Source organism: Salvelinus namaycush, chromosome 16 (assembly GCF_016432855.1).
Source record: "Salvelinus namaycush isolate Seneca chromosome 16, SaNama_1.0, whole genome shotgun sequence".
In the NCBI taxonomy this organism is placed as follows: Eukaryota; Metazoa; Chordata; class Actinopteri; order Salmoniformes; family Salmonidae; genus Salvelinus; species Salvelinus namaycush.
This window is the reverse complement of record NC_052322.1, coordinates 42,538,168-42,553,145: the sequence shown is the minus strand read 5'-3', so window position 1 is coordinate 42,553,145 and position 14,978 is coordinate 42,538,168. Positions and strand designations below refer to the sequence as shown.

The window sequence follows — 14,978 nt, the reverse complement described above, 5'->3', positions numbered from 1 at the left end:
TAGACCTCCACAAGTCTGGTTCATCCTTGGGAGCAATTTCCAAATGGCTGAAAGTACCACGTTCATCTGTACAAACAATAGCACGCAAGTATAAACACCATGGGACCACGCAGCTGTCATACCGCTCAGGAAGGAGACGCGTTCTGTGTCCTAGAGATGAATGTACTTTGGTGCAAAAAGTGCAAATCAATCCCAGAACAACAGCAAAGGACCTTGTGGAGATGCTGGAGGAACCAGGTACAAAAGTATCTATATCCACAGTAAATGAGTCCTATATCGACATAACCTGAAAGGCCGCTCAGCAAGGAAGAAGCCACTGCTCCAAAACCGCCATAAAAACCCAGTCTACGGTTTGCAACTGCACATGGAGAAAAGTCCTCTGGTCTGATGAAACAAAAATAGAATTGTTTGGCCATAATGACCATCGTTATGTTTGGAGGAAAAAGGGGGAGCCTTGCAAGCCGAAGAACACCATCCCAAACATGAAGCACGGGGGTGGCAGCATCATGTTGTGGGGGTGCTTTGCTGCAGGAGGGATTGGTGCACTTCACAAAATATATGGCATCATGAGGGATGAAAATGATGTGGATATATTGAGGCAACATCTCAAGACATCAGTCAGGATGTTAAAGCTTGGTCGCAAATGGGTCTTCCAAATGAACAATGACCCCAAGCATACTTCCAAAGTTGTGGCAAAATGGCTTAAGTACAACAAAGTCAAGGTATTGGAGTGGCCATCACAAAGCTCTGACCTCAATTCCATAGAACATTTGTGGGCAGAAATTTAAAAAGCAAGGAGGCCTACAAACCTGACTCAGTTACACCAGCTCTGTCAGGAGGAATGGGCCAAAATTCCCCCAACTTATTGTGGGAAGCTTGTGGATGGCTACCCGAAACGTTTGACCGAAGTTCAACAATTTAAAGGCAATGCTACCAAATACTAACTGAGTGTATGTAAACTTCTGACTCACTGGGAATGTGATGAAAGAAATTAAAGCTGAAATTAATAATTCTCTCTACTATTATTCTGACATTTCACATTCTTAAAATAAAGTGGTGATCCTAAATGACCTAAGACAGGGAATTTTTTACTAGGATTAAATGTCAGGAATTGTGAAAAACTGAGTTTAAATGTATTGGGCTAAGGAGTATGTACATTTTCGACTTCAACTGTATATATACAGTGGGGCAAAAAAGTATTTAGTCAGCCACCAATTGTGCAAGTTCTACCACTTAAAAAGATGAGAGAGGCCTGTAAGTTTCATCATAGGTACACTTCAACTATGACAGACAAAATGAGAAAAAAAAAATCCAGAAAATCACATTGTAGGATTATTAATGAATTTATTTGAAAATTATGGTGGAAAATAAGTATTTGGTCACCTACAAACAAGCAAGATTTCTGGCTCTCACAGACCTGTAACTTCTTCTTTAAGAGGCTCTTCTGTCCCACGGAAAACAACATGGTCCTATACTCAGACCCCCTACTGACCCTCAACATGGTCCTTAGTCTCAGACCCTCAACATGGTCCTTAGTCTCAGACCCTCTACATGGTCCTTAGTCTCAGACCCTCAACATGGTCCTTAGTCTCAGACCCTCTACTGACCCTCAACATGGTCCTTAGTCTCAGACCCTCAACATGGTCCTTAGTCTCAGACCCTCAACATGGTCCTTAGTCTCAGACCCTCAACATGGTCCTTAGTCTCAGACCCTCAACATGGTCCTTAGTCTCAGACCCTCTACATGGTCCTTAGTCTCAGACCCTCAACATGGTACTTAGTCTCAGACCCTCTACATGGTCCTTAGTCTCAGACCCTCTACATGGTCCTTAGTCTCAGACCCTCAACATGGTCCTTAGTCTCAGACCCTCAACATGGTCCTTAGTATCAGACCCTCAACATGGTCCTTAGTCTCAGACCCTCAACATGGTCCTTAGTCTCAGACCCTCTACTGACCCTCAACATGGTCCTTAGTCTCAGACCCTCAACATGGTCCTTAGTCTCAGACCCTCTACTGACCCTCTACATGGTCCTTAGTCTCAGACCCTCAACATGGTCCTTAGTCCCAGACCCTCAACATGGTCCTTAGTCTCAGACCCTCTACATGGTCTTTAGTCTCAGACCCTCTACATGGTCCTTAGTCTCAGACCCTCAACATGGTCCTTAGTCTCAGACCCTCAACATGGTCCTTAGTCTCAGACCCTCTACATGGTCCTTAGTCTCAGACCCTCTACATGGTCCTTAGTCTCAGACCCTCTACTGACCCTCAACATGGTCCTTAGTCTCAGACCCTCTACATGGTCCTTAGTCTCAGACCCTCTACATGGTCCTTAGTCTCAGACCCTCTACATGGTCCTTAGTCTCAGACCCTCTACAGACCCTCAACATGGTCCTTAGTCTCAGACCCTCTACATGGTCCTTAGTCTCAGACCCTCAACATGGTCCTTAGTCTCAGACCCTCAACATGGTCCTTAGTCTCAGACCCTCTACAGACCCTCTACATGGTCCTTAGTCTCAGACCCTCAACATGGTCCTTAGTCTCAGACCCTCTACAGACCCTCTACAGACCCTCTACATGATCCTTAGTCTCAGACCCTCTACATGGTCCTTAGTCTCAGACCCTCAACATGGTCCTTAGTCTCAGACCCTCAACATGGTCCTTAGTCTCAGACCCTCAACATGGTCCTTAGTCTCAGACCCTCTACATGGTCCTTAGTCTCAGACCCTCAACATGGTCCTTAGTCTCAGACCCTCAACATGGTCCTTAGTCTCAGACCCTCAACATGGTCCTTAGTCTCAGACCCTCTACATGGTCCTTAGTCTCAGACCCTCAACATGGTCCTTAGTCTCAGACCCTCAACATGGTCCTTAGTCTCAGACCCTCTACATGGTCCTTAGTCTCAGACCCTCTACATGGTCCTTAGTCTCAGACCCTCAACATGGTCCTTAGTCTCAGACCCTCAACATGGTCCTTAGTCTCAGACCCTCTACATGGTCCTTAGTCTCAGACCCTCTACATGGTCCTTAGTCTCAGACCCTCAACATGGTCCTTAGTCTCAGACCCTCTACATGGTCCTTAGTCTCAGACCCTCAACATGGTCCTTAGTCTCAGACCCTCTACTGACCCTCTACATGGTCCTTAGTCTCAGACCCTCTACTGACCCTCAACATGGTCCTTAGTCTCAGACCCTCAACATGGTCCTTAGTCTCAGACCCTCAACATGGTCCTTAGTCTCAGACCCTCAACATGGTCCTTAGTCTCAGACCCTCAACATGGTCCTTAGTCTCAGACCCTCAACATGGTCCTTAGTCTCAAATCCCCCTCTCAGATTCAGCTTGTCATCTTTCTGTATCTAATGCACAATGTGGTGGGAGGTCACCCACTAAGGACTTCCACCAGCTGCATACAGACACACATAAAGCGGGATTCAGAAAATTTACACCAAATGGGAAACCAGAGACTGTGGAGAGAGTTGAGCCCTTAAATCCACAGGTCCCTGCACAGTTCTGAGAAAGGAGCGATTAAAGGAACTCTGACACACTGTAATCACACAGCTATGACACAGCCACAACTCAGAACCTAAGTGAATCATACTAAGTGACTTCGCCAGAGAAAATAATATGTTGTGAGAACTCTCGCTTTTTCCAGAGAAGGAGAAAGAGGTCGGGGTACTGAAGTGATTGAATAAAAAAAGGTGCACATTGTAGAATAGAAAGCAGCTGCAAATGGGAAAATTGTGTTGGCCACCTTCTCTCTGCCTTGGAAGACGTTTCAGCAAACACATAATTCTAACCTCTAAGAGCTTGGACCGCTAAAAACTGTTTGTTTTTAAATTAAATATCTTTGTCAGCCTTTATCATGTTGAAGTCACTTTTATGCTCATACTCACTTGTTGAGTGAGTGGCTTCCATGGCTGGCAGTGAACTCTCCATGGCTAGCCACCCCCCAGACTGCCATGGTTTGGTGGGTCATTCACCCCGACCTCCCCCATCTCAATCTCTCCCTCCAGACTCTCTTCCCCCTGTGCTTTCAAAAGCTCCCTGTGTCACCAGACTGATTAAAACAAACAGCGGCCCTATTTTAGTATCTAATCCATTAGTTCTCTGTTTTTTCTCTCCGGCCCTGGAGCACGCAGATTATTAGGTGTCCATGGGATCCACAACCACTCTAACCCCTCCCCTCTGTGACTGATTTTAGATTTCACATATGGCAGGCAAAGAGTAAACACATGTTTAGCATCCATGTGTAAACAGGATATGTGTTATATCTTGGTTCTATTCCCTATAGCTCAGAATGCTGATAACAAACGTGTGTGTCTGTGTGTGTGTGTGTGTGTGTGTGTGTGTGTCTGTTTCTCATAGTTTGGTATGAAGATCAGAGGATGAAAGTGAATATTTCCAGTTATTTTGGGGTGAAGTGGGGTTGAAAGTATCGACTAGGAGACTAGTGTTTATTGTTATGTTGATGTTGGGGCATGTCGGGCTCTGCCAGATCAGCACTCCCTCTTTGACCTGTAGTGTCCATGTGTGTCTGTCTCTCTCTCTCTGTAAAAATCTCACCAGGAGTTACACCAAAACTATCTTCAGGGTTCAATGAAATTATATTTTTTTGTCTTTTCATGTCTGAGGTTTTCCAAAGTTTTACCATAGAGCTATATAATTACATCTTTACTGGTCCATTTACAGCTATCTGTCTGTGCCTCCAGCAGGTGATGTGATGTGTAGGAAGTATGTGAAATATAGCCCATTACCTTTACCCTCTTATAATGATCATCTATTTTCTCTACTGTCAGGCCGAAGATAGTTTTTAGTCTATATTCTTAGTACTTGTCTATTTACCACCACAAACCGATGCTCACACTAACACGCACTCAATGAGCTGTATAAGGCCATAAGCAAACAGGAAAATGCTCATCCAGAGGCGGCGCTCCTAGTGGCCGGGGACCTCAATGCAGGATAACTTAAATCCATTTTACCTCATTTCTACCAGCATGTTAAATGTGCAACCAGAGGTAAAAACTCTGCGTGTGTGAGTGTGACTGCATGTGTGCTAACAAACACATTAGATGATTCTTAAATTAAATAATAAATGAATCACGACTAACAATTAGTTAGAAAGATTACAACTCAATGTAATGATCATCAAAATATTGGAATGATAATTACAATATTTGTGAATTTTATGAATAGCATATCCAATGGAAGATGAATAAACTTAACTGGGGATATGGCGGAAGCTTACTGACACTCCAGACAAATGGTTTATTATAAATGAAATGAATTATAGTTACATAACATTGTTCTATAGTGAATGTTGTTCAATAATTCACACAACACGTGTTAAAATGTAATTGGACACAAAAGGCAACGGATTGTAGGAATCACACATCTGTTGTTATACCCTCTGCTGAGACAGAAGAGCTGAATCAACTGGGTTCAATAAGAATCACTCAAAGATTATCATAATAACAGAAGAGCTGAATCAACTGGGTTCAATCAGAATCACTCAAAGATTATCATAATAACAGAGAAGGCACACAAAGAATTAGTTATGGTGTCACATTCTATCACTGTGCATATTATTCATGATGTCATACACTTGTCTCATCTCTCCTTTGTGGATACCCTCGCTGAAGTGTAAGTCACACCAGTGTAGATGCCGTTGGATGGGAAGACCAGCTGACTGCCATTCATGCAGGTGACTTTTACTGTGGCCCTGTAGTCGAGGTCGATATTTGCTCTCCCCACTGTGATCTCAACATCCATGGTCTTCCCTGGCGGGATCTTCAGGTTGATGGTATCTGATTCTGTTATGGTCTCTGTCTTCTGCAGGCTGGTGGATTGCTCCACTCCTACGGTCAAGCTGAACCCTGATGACACCTCGACCAGATCCGGGATCCCTGCTTTGACCGACACATTCAATGTGGATTCTATCTTGTTCCTGACGGACCAGGAGGAAGTCTTGGTCAGGGTCTTGCTGTATGTAATGGACTCTTCTCGAACCAATGAGGTGTCATTGTGGTGGGACACGGATTTCACATATTCTGGGGTCACCTAAAATCAACACACACACAAAGATACAAATTGTTCAGACAAGACAAAGACAATTTTAGAACTAATCATCAGTGAGGAACTGATCAATAGATTTTTAGAAAGCCAACAATAATAACTAATGTGTCTGTATGTGTGTGTGACTGTCCTAGAAATGAGATGCCTGATGAATATCGACCCCCATTTTGGATTATATGTTTTAAAGTGGACAGCCCCCTTAATGTTAGAGCATCGGTAGAGTTTTCCTGAGCCGTCTACACACACCTGGGGTTTGAAGAGGGACAGGGTGGGATACTCCATGTCGGTCAGCACGGACGACTTGACGGTGTTGATGAAGAGGAAGCCCATGCAGTCGATGTCCGAGCCAGACCTGCCCTGCAGCCCCAGGCAGATTCCGGACCCCACATCTATGGTGTACTCAGTCTTCAGTGGCCAGCTGGTCATTTTTTAAAAAAACTGCCGGTTCTTACTCGTTGTGAACTTGATGGCACCCAGACGTGTGCCGGCGCCGTTACCCCACAGCGACAGCTTGGTGATGCGCTCGCCGAGGTCAAACTGAAACTCACTGAAAGTGTGCGAATTTCCAAAGGTCGCAACGCGCCCGTCGGTCAGCTCCACCCGCACAGCTTTGATCTGCCAGCCTTCCACCGCCACTCCAATCTTCTTGAGGGTGGCACCGTTGTCCATGCCGTGGAATTCAAATGAACTGCCTCCTCCACCACCGATCAAATGCAGTGTGGTTGCCATGTTGAGTGTGTGTGTGCGTCACGTAACCTGAAATACAAATTTGTACAGATACATTTAAGAAACCTCTAACTCAAACTCAGATCTGATTCATACATTCGAAGCACCAAAAGTAAATTAAAGAACAAGATGAAAGGATCAAACAATAACCAAGGGATATAATGACTCATGGTTGGAACTAGAGGTCGAGCAACACATCAGTCTAGGGCAGGGCTCTCTAACCATGTTCCTGGAGAGCTACCCTCCTGTAGGTTTTCACTCCAGCCCCAGTTGTAACTAACCTGATTCAGTATACCAAACAGTTAATTATTAGAATCAGGTGGACTAGATTGGGATTGTAATGAAAAAATACAGGACGGTAGCTCTGGTCTAGGGTGAGTAAATCGTTGCACAATCCTCTGGTCACTGAGAATGACACGTTCTTAAATTAATCCTAACTCCTCCTTGTCCTCCACCCTCCTCTGATTTGTACATCTCTATTCGTCTGGAATCTATCACACCCATTCCTTCCTCCTCAGCTTGGAATCGGAGTCACCATGGAGTCCCTCTCCTACTCCCAGCACCTCCCCACTCTACCTCCTGCTGTTTCTTCCTGATCAACACCATGGAGTCCCTCTCCTACTCCCAGCACCTCCCCACTCTACCTCCTGCTGTTTCTTCCTGATCAACACCATGGAGTCCCTCTCCTACTCCCAGCACCTCCCCACTCTACCTCCTGCTGTTTCTTCCTGATCAACACCATGGAGTCCCTCTCCTACTCCCAGCACCTCCCCACTCTACCTCCTGCTGTTTCTTCCTGATCAACACCATGGAGTCCCTCTCCTACTCCCAGCACCTCCCCACTCTACCTCCTGCTGTTTCTTCCTGATCAACACCATGGAGTCCCTCTCCTACTCCCAGCACCTCCCCACTCTACCTCCTGCTGTTTCTTCCTGATCAACACCATGGAGTCCCTCTCCTACTCCCAGCACCTCCCCACTCTACCTCCTGCTGTTTCTTCCTGATCAACACCATGGAGTCCCTCTCCTACTCCCAGCACCTCCCCACTCTACCTCCTGCTGTTTCTTCCTGATCAACTTGGTGACTTATATGTAATGAAACATATTGTTGTGTAAGTGAGCACGTCTCTATGCACTTATACAATTATTTCATATGTTGCTATAATTACGAATACTCATGAATAATGATGACTACACATTTTATAGATTCTACATCAGAATATGATAACCTGCCCTATAACGATGAGTATGAATGTAATAGATGCTCATCAGAATATGATACTCATCATTATAGGGCAGGTTATGATTGTAATAGATGCTCATCAGAATATGATAACCTGCCCTATAATGATGAGTATGATTGTAATAGATGCTCATCAGAATATGATACTCATCATTATAGGGCAGGTTATGATTGTAATAGATGCTCATCAGAATATGATAACCTGCCCTATAATGATGAGTATGAATGTAATAGATGCTACATCAGAATATGATAACCTGCCCTATAATGATGAGTATGATTGTAATAGATGCTCATCAGAATATGATAACCTGCCCTATAATGATGAGTATGAATGTAATAGATGCTACATCAGAATATGATAACCTGCCCTATAATGATGAGTATGATTGTAATAGATGCTCATCAGAATATGATACTCATCATTATAGGGCAGGTTATGATTGTAATAGATGCTCATCAGAATATGATAACCTGCCCTATAATGATGAGTATGATTGTAATAGATGCTCATCAGAATATGATAACCTGCCCTATAATGATGAGTATGATTGTAATAGATGCTCATCAGAATATGATAACCTGCCCTATAATGATGAGTATGAATGTAATAGATGCTCATCAGAATATGAGGTGTTTATGGTGCTAAAATTCACCTTTCCAAAAAAAGTTGCTGCTTTGAAATATCTGAAAGAATAAAGATTGACATGAATTAATATAGAACAACATTCTTTAAGAAGGCTGCAGTATTCACAGGTATGTATTAATATATTATAATATAGTACAATATCCATTAACACAGGCTGCAGTATTTACAGGTATGTACAATTATATTTTGACAATGTCTAATATAGAACAGGGTCTGTCAACCTTTTAAAGTACCTGTCCAATTAAAACGAACCCTCAGGTTTAGTCAAGTAACACCTAATACCTGAATCATTCAAACTTCATTACTGAATGTAGATACAAACTTTACCTCGATTTCAAATGGTTTCAGAAAGGTAAAGTATTTTATTTTACCGGCATGTGATGCTACTCTGTAGTTTGCAAGCAGCTGCATCATTGGTAGTGTAGTCATGATTTGTATTGCCTTATTCTTGAACTATGTCCTATAAGACCCTAATTATGAATATCTATGATCACATGGTAGCGCCTGCTCTTCTCCAGATTGACTGGTAGAAAGTGTAGACAGACACCCATAAATGCTTTAGACACTAGACATGTTAGAGCTGCAGTGCAGTTCACCTTTACCTGCAGTTTAAACCTGTTGAGGACAGAGGGCGCTGTTTTCACTTTGGGGGAAAATCGTGCCCAATTTAAACGGCCTCGTACTCAATTCTTGCTCGTACAATATGCATATTATTATTACTATTGGATAGAAAACACTCTCTAGTTTCTAAAACCGTTTGAATTATATCTGTGAGTAAAACAGAACTCATTTTGCAGCAAACTTCCTGACAGGAAGTGGAAAATCTGAAATCGATGCTCTGTTCTAGGGCCTGCCTATAAATGGGCTTCATATATATCAGTATACATGCACTTCATATGTCTTCCACTAGATGCCGATCAGGCAGTGAGAGAAGAAATGGAGTGTATAACTTGATCTGGGGTCGAATAAAAGCTCTCGGCATGACGTGTCACCAGTTTCCTGTTTTCTGGAGAGCGCGTGAAGGGACCTGGTTTTGCCTTCTGAAAAGCTGTCGTTATAGACGACTAATATCCCCGGCTTTGATTTATGTGACAATATCATCGTAAAGTATGTTTTTTCAATATAGTTTTATTAGATTATTGAAATTTATTCGGGACGTTAGGCGTGTTGCGTTGTGTGCCTTTGTTCAGGAAGGAGAGCTTTGCGCTACTTTGCTAGCTTTCCGTGCTAATTGACTGGAGAAGAGGACATTCTAAATCCAAACAACGATTGTTCTGGACAAAGGACCCCTTGTACAACATTCTGATGGAAGATCGTCAAAAGTAGGACCCATTTTATGATGCTATTTCATATATCTGTCGAACATGTGAAATAGTCGTTTGCGCCCAGATTTTGGGCACGCTCTCGCTATAACTAAGCTGGATGTCGTAATGAAGTTATTTTTAGAATTCTAACACGGCGATTGCATTAAGAACTAGTGTATCTATCATTTCCTATACAACATGTATTTTCTAGTAACGTTTATGAATAGTTATTTGGTCAGAATAGTTGAGTGTCATAAAAATATCCGCACATTCTGGGAAAAAGATGCTACGTTAGCACAATGTATAACCACTGATTTCAGCTCTAAATATGCACATTTTCGAACAAAACATAAGTGTATGTATAACCTGATGTTATAGGACTGTCATCTGATGAAGGTTTATGAAGGTTAGTGAAAATTAATATCTTTTGCTGGTTTATTCGCTATCGCTAACGTGCCTATTGCTATCGCTAACGTGCCTTGATGAATGAATGCGGTAGTGTGGTAGGCTATTGTAGTAAGCTAATATAATGCTATATTGTGTTTTCGCTGTAAAACACTTTAAAAAATCGTAAATATTGGCTGGATTCACAAGATGTTTGTCTTTAATTTGCTGTACACCATCGATTTTTCAGAAATGTTTTATGATGAGTATTTAGGTATTTGACGTTGGTGTCTGTAATTACTCTGGCTGCTTCAGTGCTATTTCTGACGGTAGCTGTGATGGTAGGTGCAATGTAAAACTGATTTATACCTCAAATATGCACATTTTTCGAACAAAACATAGATTTATTGTATAACATGTTATAAGACTGTCATCTGATGAAGTTGTTTCTTGGTTAGTTTGGTTGGTTCTTGGTTAGTTAGGTTGGCTTTGTGCATGCTACCTGTGCTGTGAAAAATGTCTGTCCTTTTTTGTATTTGGTGGTGAGCTAACATAAATATATGTGGTGTTTTCGCTGTAAAACATTTTAAAAATCGGACATGTTGACTGGATTCACAAGATGTGTATCTTTCATTTGCTGTATTGGACTTGTTAATGTGTGAAAGTTAAATATTTCTAAAAAATATCTTTTGAATTTCGCGCTCTGCCTTTTCAGTGGAATGTGGGAGGAGTTCCGCTAGCGGAACTCCGGTGCCAGAGAGGTTAAACATTTACAATCTGTCATTTCAGTATGAAATACTAGTTGTGTTAGTCAAATAAAGATGTAAAGGAAAGTTTGGTATAAAGCACTAGACTCAACTATATTGGAACAACTAAACATCATACTGTCATACCACATCTGTATATCTGAGTCAAATTAATCCCTGTGATAATATAGCATAAATACAACATGAAAATGCAACAAGAAATATGATTAGCTAGAGAAACCTGTGTTTAGTCACTGACCTGAACACATGTTACACAGGATCAGCAGAGCTAGCTAGAGAAACCTGTGTTTAGTCACTCACCTGAACACATGTTACACAGGATCAGCAGAGCAGGCCAACGTCCACCATGTGAAAACAAAAACAATAGCAGGCCAAAGTGAACAATGTGAATACAAAAAAATATACCGATCAACTACAAATAATGACCAGTAAGTCAACTGTTTCATCATTTAGGAAGCATTTGTTCCATGAAATGTGCAGTTAATTGGTAGTAAATCAACATTAGTTCATCTTTTTTTTCCCACTTAGCAAGATGAGTTTAAGATTTGTTTTTACTAATATACAACGCTTATGCAGGCCTCAGATTCAAAGATGGAAATAGATTCTCTAATTTAAGTAAGCTTCCATTTTAAAGCTGCATTACGTCAGATTTATTTTTAAATTTGGTGAAATTGTCATCACACTGTCAGCTATCAGTATGTAAAATGTTCTGAGAGAAGATCCAGCTTCTTTGACTGCCCTTCACTCTGCAATCACTCTGAAAAATCCTTCCAGACAATCGTGTCCCTGGTAGGGATGTACCTAATATGCACAAATAATTCGATTTAAACAGATAAATATACGTGAGGAATTATATCAACTTCATTATTTGGGATTTATTAACATTTATGTCTGCAGGCAGAAGGCACAGAAAGCAAACAAGAGTGAGAGAGTTGAGTCCCTCCCCTCCTGTTCAGCTGAGGCAGGGTCTATCGCTGCACACAGAGGAGCAGAAGTTGGAGCCAGATAAATGTTTGTTTGTTGGTAACATTCCTGTTTATGCATTACATTTAAATTAAGGATAACGAAGTTGGTAAAGTGACTGAACAAAGCCTGTTTTTTGTCGAGATAGCACCAGTCACCTACTTTGAAAATTGGCAACTTTCCAGTTGACTTGATGGACTATTGCTAGCAAAGTCTGCTTTCTACACATACCTACTGCAGCTTTAACAGAGCAAAATTGCTGGCATGAAGAATTTCCTCTCTCAGTTCACCTTTCCCTGCAGTTCAATAATTTGGAACCTGACATTTCAGCACCCATTGCTAGATTTGTCAATCAGTGTATTCAAGATGAAGAGACAGCTTGATGTAAAACACTACACTCAACAGTCTACTCACCTCACATTAAACATCATACTAACATCATACTTTTGAATTCAAAACAGAACAATAGGAGGCTGAAGTCAACCATGTAAAAACAAGGCCACAGTAAACATGTCGTCCCCCACGAATGATGCAGTATCCACTATTTATTTCACAATGGCGCCGGAGGGAAGGGCTGACGTCTTATCGTCTCTCAACCAACCAAGCTATTTTGTTTGTTTTTACATTATGCTGCTGCTATTATTTGTTATTCTTATCTCGTACTTTTTTAAAACATTTTTGGGGGGGTATTTTCTTAACTGCATTGTTGGTTAAGAGCTCGTAAGTAAGCATTTCACTGTAAGGTGACACCTGCGCATCTGACAAATAACATTTGATTTGATTTGGGCCAATTTAGATATTGCGTGTGACTAACAAATTGCAGTTAATTGCCATAGCTCCCACATTGGGCAAATCAGTGTAACTTTGTAAATGTTGGATCTCTATGGCAAGACGAATCATTCACCCAAGTTTTGTCAAAATCAGCCCAGTGCTCTCAGATATATTGTTTTACCTACGTACAAACAAACATATGAACGGACAGACAGAGACAGATCCGTAGTCCCCTCCCAAATTTAATATTGGGGGACAACAAACCCATACCATGCTTGTTCAGCTAAACTTTATAACTGATGTAGGAACTGTTTCAGAGTATAGGAAGCATTTGTTCCCTGAAATGTTTTGTTAATAAGTTGGTCAAAATAAATATATAGCTCTCAAATATTCCTCATATAGCAAGATGAGTTATTTCGGGACATTGTGTACTTACATACAATGTTATGCAGTCCTCAGTGTTAAGGATGACTATAGAAGATCTTGATGGAAGAAAAATGATTGGTTCCGAGATTCCGAGTGATGTTCAGTTGTTTAACATCAAAGATGCATCAGCGGAATACGTGTCTCTGGAGTGGAGAAACACTCTCTTATATAGCAGCAAAACTCCCCTCATGCCAATACAATGATGTGCGTCAGTAGTTTTCTAATGAAATTGACACAAACCCTTTGACCCCGATTAAGACATTGTATTGTGCTAATCATGACAAATATGTATCAACAGTTGTAACCACTCCTGGCAACACTTCCTCTTCTTGCTGGAAGTGGCGACACATATTGGTGGTTTCCAGTCACTTGCCAAAACATGCTCAAATGCAACAACACCTTTCTCTACTCATACTATACACTCTAAGAAGAAAGGTTCTATCTAGAACCTAAAATGGTTCTTTGGCTGTCCCCATGGGAGAAGCCTTTGAAGAACCCTTTTTGGTTCCAGGTAGAAACCTTTTGAGTTCCATGTAGAGTTCTGCAAGGAACCCAAAAGAGTTCTACCTGAAACCACAAAGAGTTCTCTTTGGAACCAAAAATGGTTCTCTTATGGGGAGATCCTGATAACCATTTTGGATTCCTTTTTTCTGAGACTGTAGTTTTTTTCATCAAAACATTCTACAAGTTTAAAGCCTATGTGGTGGAAAATGTCTTATACTGAAGACATAGTAGTGAATTGTACAAGCTGTATGCATTCTCTGTTTTGTTTATCATGATTCGTGCAGGTGACTGGGTAAATACACAAAGGGACACAGTCATAACCTCACCCTCAGATGAATTGTCAGAATGCCCAGAACATTTTCTGGAAGTTAAAATATGAGACCTTGCTCAATTTCTTTGTGGACTGAGCCTGAATGATAACAGCCAGCCACATGCAGGAACAACCCCTAAATCATACCTACATTGCCAAAAACCTTGTTGCTTTTCCCCTTCAGAGCTTCAGTAGACCTATACCAAGGTTTGTAAACCTCTCCGTACATTAAACAAATAAAGATTGCTTCATTTACTTTGAGTTTACTTTGAGTCCTTAGTGGTGAATTTCCACCTCAATTCTGGCATCACAAACTTATGGTTGATTTGTCTGTGGTGGTTCAGCAGTGAAGCTCTGGCTGGGAACACCAGTGAGGTTTCTTTCACCCTGATTAACACATTTTTATTGTGCTAATCATGACAAATGTGTGTGTTGGAAATTGAACATCAGGGACACCTGAAGTCCATATTAAATTATGACATTATCAGTTAACTGGAGATGTTAAAGCAAACACGTACCGGTGTGCGTAATGAGGAAGTCCAGGTGTCCATAATGATGTTTGCCAGGAATGGTGGTTAGTAGACCGGCGACGTGGAGTGCTTTAGAGGGGGAGAGGGAGTATACCCCTTGCGGGTTCGACGTGGGTTCGATGTCAGCATCTGACGCAAACCCGATGAACTTGGTCATGAGTCCGCCATTGGTGGCAAATGACAAGGTGAAAAGTTCAACTAGGAACTTAACTGAACATGAGATTTTCCTGTGTGGCTTGGGTGATTCACCAGCTGACACTTACCGCCCTCCTCTGATAAGGGGTGTGTGCCTAAACGGCACTATGGTTGAGGATGCCATACTGGCAACCTGGT

At 41.7% G+C, this 14,978-nt stretch overlaps 1 pseudogene; it reads right to left on the bottom strand.

Moving 5' to 3' along the window:
- Positions 1-5,242: 5,242 nt before the first annotated feature.
- Positions 5,243-13,521, bottom strand: LOC120060791 (annotated as a pseudogene).
- Between the last annotated feature and the right edge of the window lie 1,457 nt (positions 13,522-14,978).